This window comes from Tamandua tetradactyla, chromosome X (genome assembly GCF_023851605.1).
Source record: "Tamandua tetradactyla isolate mTamTet1 chromosome X, mTamTet1.pri, whole genome shotgun sequence".
NCBI classification, from domain to species: domain Eukaryota; kingdom Metazoa; phylum Chordata; class Mammalia; order Pilosa; family Myrmecophagidae; genus Tamandua; species Tamandua tetradactyla.
The window spans coordinates 107505638-107515815 of NC_135353.1; positions in this window are offsets into that span (position 1 = coordinate 107505638).

Consider the following 10178-nt stretch of genomic DNA (forward strand, 5'->3'; position numbering starts at 1 on the left):
TCTTAGTTTTTGATTCTGAAAAATCCTGCTTCCTGGCATCTAGGAGTTTAAGAATGCTCCTTTCATCTCCTTTGTCAAAACTAATTTTTGATGCCTACTTAAAGGAGAATAAGCACTTTTCTGTTGTTTTTAATTACACTTCTCTAATCACCAAGGAGTGTGAAATGCTCTTGTGGAATGCTCATAACTTATTATGCAAGTTATAATCACTTTTGCTGTCATGGCAGGTATGTAAACCACTAATAAAAAGTGCCATTTTTAGTCCCTCTTTTATTCCCATTAAAAGTGGTATAAAATGATATAAAGGTTTGTTATTATAAATAGTCACTTATAAGAAAGATAAATAACATTTAAAAATCAGGATGAGAGAAGTTAGGATCAGGAAGTCAAAACTGAGCAATCCTGTTGATGAGGGTGAGGAAAGAGGAAAAAGTAGTAGGAATAGAGCACAGACATGCACTAGGGCTCACACAGTTGAACTGTGAATTTGGCTCTGAGCATACTGGATCCAATGCAAAAAGGAAGCAATAGCCACTCAAATAATTTTTACTTTAGAAAAACAAAAAGACATACTCATTTCTCAGTTTTGGACTATGACATTGGTATTAGGAACGGAGATAAGAGGATATATTAGTGACTAACGAGATAGAACTGATAGGACTTGGTGATTAGGAGCCCTAGAACAGGAACAGTTTATGGGACAGGGAAAAGATAATGAAGTTTTTGGATGTGACAAGGAACTTATGAGCCACTTAGGTGGAGAGACTGAGGACATAGTTCAACAGTCTCATATCAACATTCTCTTCTACATTCCCTGCCCTCCTTCACCCCCCCATACATTTCTTCTATGTGAGAGCCATACCTAAATACCACAAGTAGATTCATAGCTCTGTGCCTTTCAGTCTGCTGGTCCCTCAGTTTTATAATCCTTCTCCATATTACTAACTCCTACTCACCACTACAACTCATGTCAAATGTCATTTTCTCTGGAAAGCTGCTCCATCCCCACCCACAGAAACTCCCTTCTTTCTCTGTGCTCCCTCTTATCTCTGTGTTTTGGACACCTTAATATCTCATGGTCCTATAATAATCTGTGTCTCCGTTTTCCATTAGACTGCCACCTAATGAGCATGCTTCAGGAAAACTCCATGGGGTAGAAAGAAAGGGAGAGGACTGTTTGCTATGGGGGCCTGGGGTTGTGAGGTGTCATTACATAAAGCCTAAAAGACAGGTGGGGAAAACTCTCCCTATAGAGATAGAAACAAGGATCAGAGCAGAGATCTTGGGGTCTGCACTGCCAGGCGGCAGTACCTACCAGGGCCAGAGAGGGATTCAAGTATCCTGACCCCAAAACAACCTGGAAAACATATTCTAGGAGGGATGGCAAACCTTTCCAGGCATAAAGGCCTGCCAGCCTGGGCACAGAGTCTACATGGCTCAGCCCAAACTCAACCCAGACAGGAGAGGGTGGGACCAAGACTCTGCACAGGGGCTTGGTCACCTCCCAGACCAGTAACCCAGAAAAAAGTCTCAACAAGCTGTGAGATCCATTACTCAGCAACTTGGGCCAGAAGAGTTAGTCTTGTTCAGAGATTGAGGGTAACTCTGTAACTTTCCCATTGTTTTTGTTAGCCTCTCTCTGTTTGCCCTGGAGTTACAGTGGTTAAAGAGAGTTAAACATCTGACTTTCTCTCCCTAGTTGTATCAATGGTTTTCTGAAAATGATAAGCCAAATTCCAAAATCCTTTAGCAGGACATATATGACCACCCTCACCAGCTACTATCACCCTGCTCTCCAGCCATACTAATCACTGAATGGGACAAAAAGCCATGTTTTCTGACACCTCTGGACATGCTATTCCCACTTTTTAGAATTCCTGGACTCTGCTGGCTTCCTCCTGCTTAAATGGAGAAATATCATTTTTAATCTTATCTTATCTCTTCCAAGGAGAAAGCCCTTTCTGACCATAGCTATCTCCCCAGGCTGAATTTGATTCTTCTGCCTTGAGTTCCATTTTCTCTTTGTACTCAGAGAATGTTTGTTGGCTGAATCAATGAAATGCCTTGAAAGAGTGATATGGACTTATGAGAGGTGGTGAGGCAGGGAGATAGTTGGGTAATGTTATGCAGCCCTTGGGTGAAGGGGCTGGGCATCAAAGGTAGGTGGGTTTGAGACCCAGCTCTGTCACCTATTTGAGCTTTATGATCTTGGATCAGTTATTTTACCTCTCTAAGTCTCCATCGATTTGTTTGATGGTGTGATGGGACTGAGGCAGTCTGGGGTCCCTCTCAGCTCTGATATCCTAGGTTTTTTTTTAAAAATTGGGTGGAATAGGTAAAGGGACCCATGAAAGAGAAGAAAAGGATAAACAGGAGTCAGCCTACCACTACAATAGACTTTACAGGTTTACATGGAAAACATCTCTATGACCGTTTCAGCCTGGCCGGTGCTGCTAATTATTTGTAACATTCCATCCAGAAATGAGTACAAAGCTATAAAGGTTTCTGGGGTCTTTCAATAACATTATTCTATTTTATAGCAGCCAGTGAGAAAGAGAGCTGAAGGCTATCTCCATGTTACAGAAGAAAAAACTGGGGGAGAGAAAGAAGTGGTTGTCACAATCGATTTAGGTCATAATTTAAGACTTAAATATGTGCAATTACACCATGAAGGGTGACCAATTTTTCCAGTTTGCCTAGAATGTAAAACTTTCATTTTTTTATTTTATTATTTTTTAAAATTTTCTAAACTTAACAACATACAAATGTGAACATTCTTAACATATGAACATTCTTGGTATATAATCAATGACTCACAATATCATCACATAGTTTTATATTCATCACCATAATCATTTCTCAGAATATTTGCATTACTCCAGAAAAAGAAATAAAAAGAAAAAGGAAAAATCTCATATATACCATACTCCTTACTCCTCCCTCTCATTGACCACTAGTATTTCCATCTACCCAATATATTTTAACCTTTGTTCCCCCTATTTTTTTCTATAACCCTGACCACACCCTTTCATTGATCACTAGTATTTTATTCTACTCAATTGATGTTAACATTTGTTCCCCTATTATTTGTTTATTTTTATCCATATTTTTTACTTCTCTGTCCATGCGATAGATAAAAGGAACATCAGACACAAGGTTTTCACAATCACACAGTCATATTGTGAAAGCTATATCATTATACAATCATCTTCAAGAAACATGGCTACTGGAACACAGCTCTACATTTTCAGGCAGTTCCCTCCAGCCTCTCCATTACATCTTGACTAACAAGGTGATATCGATTTAATGCATGAGAATAACCTCCAGGATAACCTCTCAACTCTGTTTGGAATCTCTCAGCCATTGACACTTTATTTAGTCTCATTTCACTCTTCCCCCTTTTGGTAGAGAAGGTTTTCTCAATCCCTTGATGATGAGTCCCATTCATTCTAGGATTTCTGTCTCACATTGCCAGGAAGGTCCACATCCCTGGGAGTTATGTCCCATGTAGACAGAGGGAGGACAATGAGTTTGCTTGTTGTGTTGGCTGGAGAGAGAGGCTACATCTGAGCAACAAAAGAGGTTCTCTTGGGGGAGACTCTTAGGCCTAATTTTAAGTAGGCTTGACCTATCCTTTGTGCAGTTAAGTTTCATATGAATAAACCCCAAGATTGGGGACTCAGCTTATTGCTTTGGTTGTCTCCACTGCTTGTGAGAATATCAAGAATTCTCCACTTGGGAAAGCTGAGTTTTCCTCCTTTCTCACCATCCCCCCAATGTGGCTTTGCAAATATTTTTTTTATTCACTGTTTAAATCACTCTGGGATTTATTGGGGCATCACTCTGGACAAACCTACAAAATTTCATGCTGTACTCAAGGTTCCATGTACGTATGGTGTTTGATAAAGCTGTCCAAATAAGTTATATTAGGAACTACTCCTGTCAAAATATAAATTTTGTACCAAATAAACATGTTTTGCTTTAGTCTCACAGATAAGTTAAAATTTTAAAATATTAATTGCCATCTATTTTCAACACCCTGCACTACTGACATTTCTGTGTTCTTCCTCATGCAGAAACATTTTTTAATTTGTACATTTAGTCACTATCATTATGCAATCTAGGCAATCCTAGATTATACCACCTCAGTCTTTAGTGTCTATCTTTCTTTCTTTCTGATTTCATTTGTGCCCCCAGCCCTCCTCTTTCTATCATTCTCACATTCAGCTTCATTCAGTGCTCTAACATAAGTGTATTACAGTTAGGTAGTATTGTGCTATTCATTTCTGAGTTTTTACAATCAGTCCTGTTGCACAATCTGTATACCTTCCGCTCTGATTATCCAATATCTTACCCTATTTTTGTGTCCTAATGGTCTCTGTTACCAATAAAATTCTCTAAGTTTTATTCACTAAATTCAGTTCATATTATTGAGATCATACGGTATTTGTCCTTTTGCTTCTGGTTAATCTCACTCAGCATAATGTCTTTAAGGTCCATCCATGTTGTTACATACTTCATAACTTTATTCTGTCTTACAGCTGCATAATATTCCATCATATGTACATATCACAGCTTGTTTAGCCACTCGTCTGTTGATGGACACTTTGGCTGTTTCTATCTCTTTGAAATTGTAAATAATGCTGCTATAAACACTGGAGTGCAAATGTCCATTTGTGTCCTTGACCTCATGTCCTCTGAGTAGATACCTAGCAATGGTATCACTGAGTCATATGGCAATTCAATACTTAGCTTCCTGAGGACATGCCAAACTTCCTTCCACAGAAGTTGTACCATTTGACATTCCCACCAACAGTGGATAAGTGTGCCTCTTTTTCTACATCCTCTCCAGAACTTGTTTTCTGTTTTATTGATAATGGCCATTCTGGTGGGTGTAAGATGATATCACATTGTGGTTTTTATTTGCATTTCCCTAATAGCCAGGGAAGTTGAGCATCTTTTCATGTGCCTTTTGGCCATTTGTATTTCTTCCTCTGAGAAGTCTGTTCAAGTCTTTTGCCCATTTTGTAATTGGGTTGTCTGTCTTTTTGTTGTTGAGTTGAACAATCTCTATATATTCTGGATACTAGACCTTTATCTGATATATCATTTCCAAATATTGTCTCCCATTGTGTAGGCTGTCTTTTTTACTTTCTTGGGGAAGTTCTTTGATGCACAAAAGTGTTTAATTTTGAGGAATTCCCATTTCCTTCTTTCTTTCTTCAGTGCTCATGCTTTGGGTGTGAGGTATAGGAAACCACCTGCTATTATAAGATTTATAAGATATTTCCCTACATTTTCTTCTAGCAGTTTTATGATCTTAGATCTAATGTTTACATCTTTGATCCTCTTTGAGTTAATTTTTGTATAGGGTGTGAGATATGGATCCCCCCTCATTCTTTTGCATATGGATATCCAGTTCTCTAGGCACCATTTATTGAAGAGACTGTTCTGTCCCAGGTGAGTTTACTTGACTGCCTTATCAAAGATCAATTGTCCATAGATTAGAGGGTCTATATATGAATATTCCATTTGATTCCATTGGTCAGTGTATCTATCTTCATGCCAGTACCATGCTGTTTTGACCACTGTAGCTTCATAATATGCCTTAAAGTCAGGTAGTGTGAGACCGCTGACTTCATTTTTCTTTCTCAGTATACTTTTAGCTATTCTGGGCACCCTGCCCTTCCAGATAAATTTGTTTTTTTGTATTTCTATTTCTGAAAAGTAAGTTTTTGGGATTTGAATTGGTATTGCATTGAATCTATAAATCAATTTAGGTAGAATTGACATCTTAACTATATGTAGTCTTCCAATCCATGAACACGGTATGCCCTTCTATTTATTTAGTTCCTCAGTGATTTCTTTTAACAATTTCTTCTAGTTTTCTTTGCATAGGTCTTTTGTCTCTGTTTCTTTTTGTTGCTATTGCAAATGGAATGTTTTCTTGATTCCCCCCCCAGATTGTTAATTACTAGTGTATAGAAACACTGTAGATTTTTGAGAGTTGATCTTCTAACCTGCCACTTTGCTGTACTCATTTATTAGCTCTAGTACTTTTGCAGTGGATTTTTGGGGGTTTTTGACATATAGCATCATATCATCTCCAAATAGTGAGAGTTTTACTTCCTCCTTTCCAATTTTGATGCCTTGTATTTCTTTTTTTTTTTTTTTTTTTTTTGTCTAATTTCTCTGGCTAGAACATCCAACAACATGTTAAATAACAGTGGTGATAGTGGACATCCTTGTCTTGTTCCTAATCTTAGGGGGAAAGTTTTCAGTTTTTCCCCATTGAGGATAACATTAGCTGTGGGTTTTTCATATTTTCCCTTTGTCATTTTTGAGGAAATTTCCTTCTATTCCTATCCTTTGAAGTGTTTTCAACAGGAACAGATGTTGAATTTTGTCAAATGCCTTTTCTGCATCAGTCAAGATGATCATGTGGTTTTTCTGCTTTGATTTGTTGATATGGTGTATTACATTAATTGATTTTCTTATGTTGAACCATCCTTGCATACCTGGGATGAATCCTACTTGGTCATGGTGCATAATTCTTTTAATGTGCTGCTGTATTCGATTTGCTAGCATTTTCTTGAGGATTTTTGCAACTATATTCGTTAGAGAGATTGGTGCATAGTTTTCTTTTTTTTTTGTAATACCTTTTCTGGCTTTGGCATGAAGGTGATGTTGGATTCGTAGAATGAGTTAGGTAGCTTTCCCTCCTCTTCAATTTACTTGAAGAGTTTGAGCAGGATGGGTAGTAATTCTTTCTTGAATGTTTGGTAGAATTCACATGTGAAGCCATCTAGTCTTGGATTTTTCTTTTTGGGGAGCTTCTTAATGACTGATTCAATTTCTTTACTTGTGATTGGTTTGTTAAGATCATCTATTTCTTCGCAAGTCAATGTTGGTTATTCATGCCTTTCTATGAAGTTGTCCATTTCATCTCCATTGTCAAGTTTATTAGCATAAAGTTATTCATAATATTCTCTCATTACTTCCTTTATTACTGTGGGGTCAATGGTATGTCTTCTCTTCCATTTCTGATTTTCTTTATTTCCGTCCTCTCTCTTCTTCTTTTTCTGAACCTCACTAAGGGTCCATCAATCTTATTGGTTTTCTCACAGAACCAACTTTTGGTTTTGTTGATTTTTCTCAATTGTTTTCATGTTCTCAATTTCATTTATTTCTGCTATAATCTTCATTATTTCTTTCTTTGGGGTTAGTTTGTTGTTCTTTCTCTAGTTCTTCCAAGTGGACAGTTAATTCCTCGATTTTTGCCCTCTCTTCTTTTTTGATATAGGCATTTAGGGCAATAAACTTCCCTCCTAGCACTGCCTTTGCTGCATCCCATAAGTTTTGATATATTGTGTTTTCATTTTCATTTGCCTCGAGATATTTACTGATTTCTCTTGTAATTTCGTCCTTGACCCACTGGTTGTTTAACAGTGTGTTGTTGACCCTCCATATATTTGTGAATTTTCTGGCACTCTGCCTATGATTGATTTGCAACTTTATTCCTTTTATGAGCTGAGAAAGTGTTTTGAATGATTTCAGTCTTTTTAAATTTGTTGAAACTTGCTTTGTGGCCCATCATATGGTCTATCCTTGAGAATGATCCAAGAGCACTTGAGAAAAAGGTTTGTCCTGCTGTTGTGGGGTGTAATGTTCTATAAATGTCTGTTGAGTCTAGTTCATTTATTGTATTATTCAAATTATCTATTTCTTTATTTATCCTCTGTCTAGATGTTCTGTCCATTGATGAAGATGGGGAATTGAAATCTCCAACTATTATGGTAGATGTATCCATTTCTCCTTTGAGTGTTTTCAGCATTTGCCTCATGAATTTTGGAGCAGTCTGGCTTGGTGCATAAATATTTATGGTTGGTATGTCTTCTTGTTGAATTGTTCTTTTTATTAATACATAGTGTCCTTCTTTGTCTTTTTCAACTGTTTTGCATTTGAAGTCTAATTTTTTGGATATAAGTGTGCTGGTTTGAAAGGATGTATGGACCCTAGAAAAGCCATGTTTTAATTAAAATTCCACTTTGGTAAAGGCAGAATAATCCCTATTCAATACTGTATTTTTGAAACTGTAATCAGATCATCTCCCTGGAGATGTGATTTAGTCAAGTGGTTGTTAAGCTGGATTAGGTGATGACATGTCTCCACCCATTGGGGTGGGTCTTCATAAGTTTCTGGAGTACTATAAAAGAGGAAACATTTTGGAGAATAAGAGATTCAGAGAGAGCAGAGCAGAATGACATAGCCACGAGAAGCAGAGTCCACCAGCTAGCGACCTTTGGAGATGAAGAAGGAAAGTGCCTCCTGGGGAGCTTCATAAAAGAGAAAACCGGATGAGAATGCTAGCAGATGATGTCTTACTCACCATGTGCCCTACCAGCCAAGAGAGAAACTGTGACTGTGTTCATGCCTTCTAGTATGCAAGAGACACCCTGAACTTCATCGGTTTTCTTGAACCAAGGTATCTTTCCTTGGATACATTTGATTGGACATTTCTATAGACTGGTTGTAATTAGGACATTATCTCGGCCTTAGAACTGTAAACTAGGAACTCATTAAACTCCCCTTCATAAAAGCCATTCTGTTTCTGGTATATTGCATTCTGGTAGCTAGCAAACTAGAACAATTAGTATAACTACTCCTGCACTTTTCTGATTGTTATTTGCATGAAATATCTTTTCCCCACTGTGCTTGTTTGAAAGGATGTATGTCCCCTAGAAAAGCCATGTTTTAATCAAAATCCCATTTCATAAAAGTAGAATAATACCTGTTCTATACTGTATGTTTGAAACTGTGATTGGATCATCTCCCTGGATGATGTGATTTAGTCAAGAGTGGTTGTTAAACTGGATTAGGTGACGGCATGTCTCCACCCATTTGGGTGGGTCTTGATTGGTTTACTGGAGTCCTATAAAAGAGGAAACATTTTGGAGAAAGAGATTCAGAGAGAACAGAGAATGCCACAGCACCACGAAGCAGAGTTCACAAGCCAGCAACCTTTGGAGATGAAGAAGGAAATGCCTCCTGGGGAGCTTCATGAAATAGGAAGCCAGGAGAGGAAGCTAGCAGATGACACTGCGTTCACCATGTGCCCTTCCAGATGAGAGAGGAACCCTGATCATGTTCACCATGTGCCTTTCTGAGATGAGAGAGAAACTGTGACTGTGTTTGCCATGTGCCTTCTTACTTGAGAGAGAAACCCTGAACTTCATCGGCTTTGTTGTCCTTTGATTGGACATTTCTATAGACTTGTTGTAATTGGGACATTTTCTTGGCCTTAGAACTCTAAACTAGAGATTTATTAAATCTTCCCTTTCAAAAGCCATTCTGCTTCAGGTATATTGCATTCCAGCAGCTAGCAAAGTGGAACACCAACACTCCACTTTCAACCAATGTTTATCCTTGGGTCTAAGATGTGTTTCCTGTAGACAGCATATAGATGGGTTCTGTTTTTAATCCAATCTGCCAGTCTATGTCTTTTGATTTAGGGGTTTAATATATTAACATTTAGTGTTATTACTGTATGGGTAGTACTTTCTTCTACCATTTTGCATTTTGGATTTTATATGTCATATCTAATTTTCCTTCTTTTTACCTTTACTGATAGTCTTCCTTTCTAGACTCTTCTCCACACCTCTCTCTCCTGTCTTTTCATATCTGTCTCTAGTGCTCCCTTTAGTATTTCTTGCAGAGCTGGTCTCTTGGTCACAAATTCTCTCAGTGATTTTTTTGTCTGAAAATGTTTTAACTTCCCCCTCAGTTATGAAGGACAATTTTGATGGGTATGGAATTCTTGGTTGGCAGTTTTTCTCTTTTAGTAATTTAAATATATCATCCCACTGTCTTCCTGCCTCCATGGTTTCTGTTGAGAAATCTACACATAGTCTTATTGGGCTTTCCTTCTATGTGATGGCATGCTTTTCTCCTGCTGCTTTCAAGATTTTCTCTTTCTCTTTGACATCTAACATTCTGATTAGTAAGTGTCTTGGAGCACTTCTATTTGGGTCTATTCTGTTAGGAGTATGCTGCACTTCTTGGATCTGTAATTTTAAGTCTTTCATCAGTGTTGTGAAATTTTCATTGATATTTTCCTCCATTAGTTTTTCCCCACCTTTTCCCTTCTCTTCTCCTTCTGGGACACCTACAACACATAT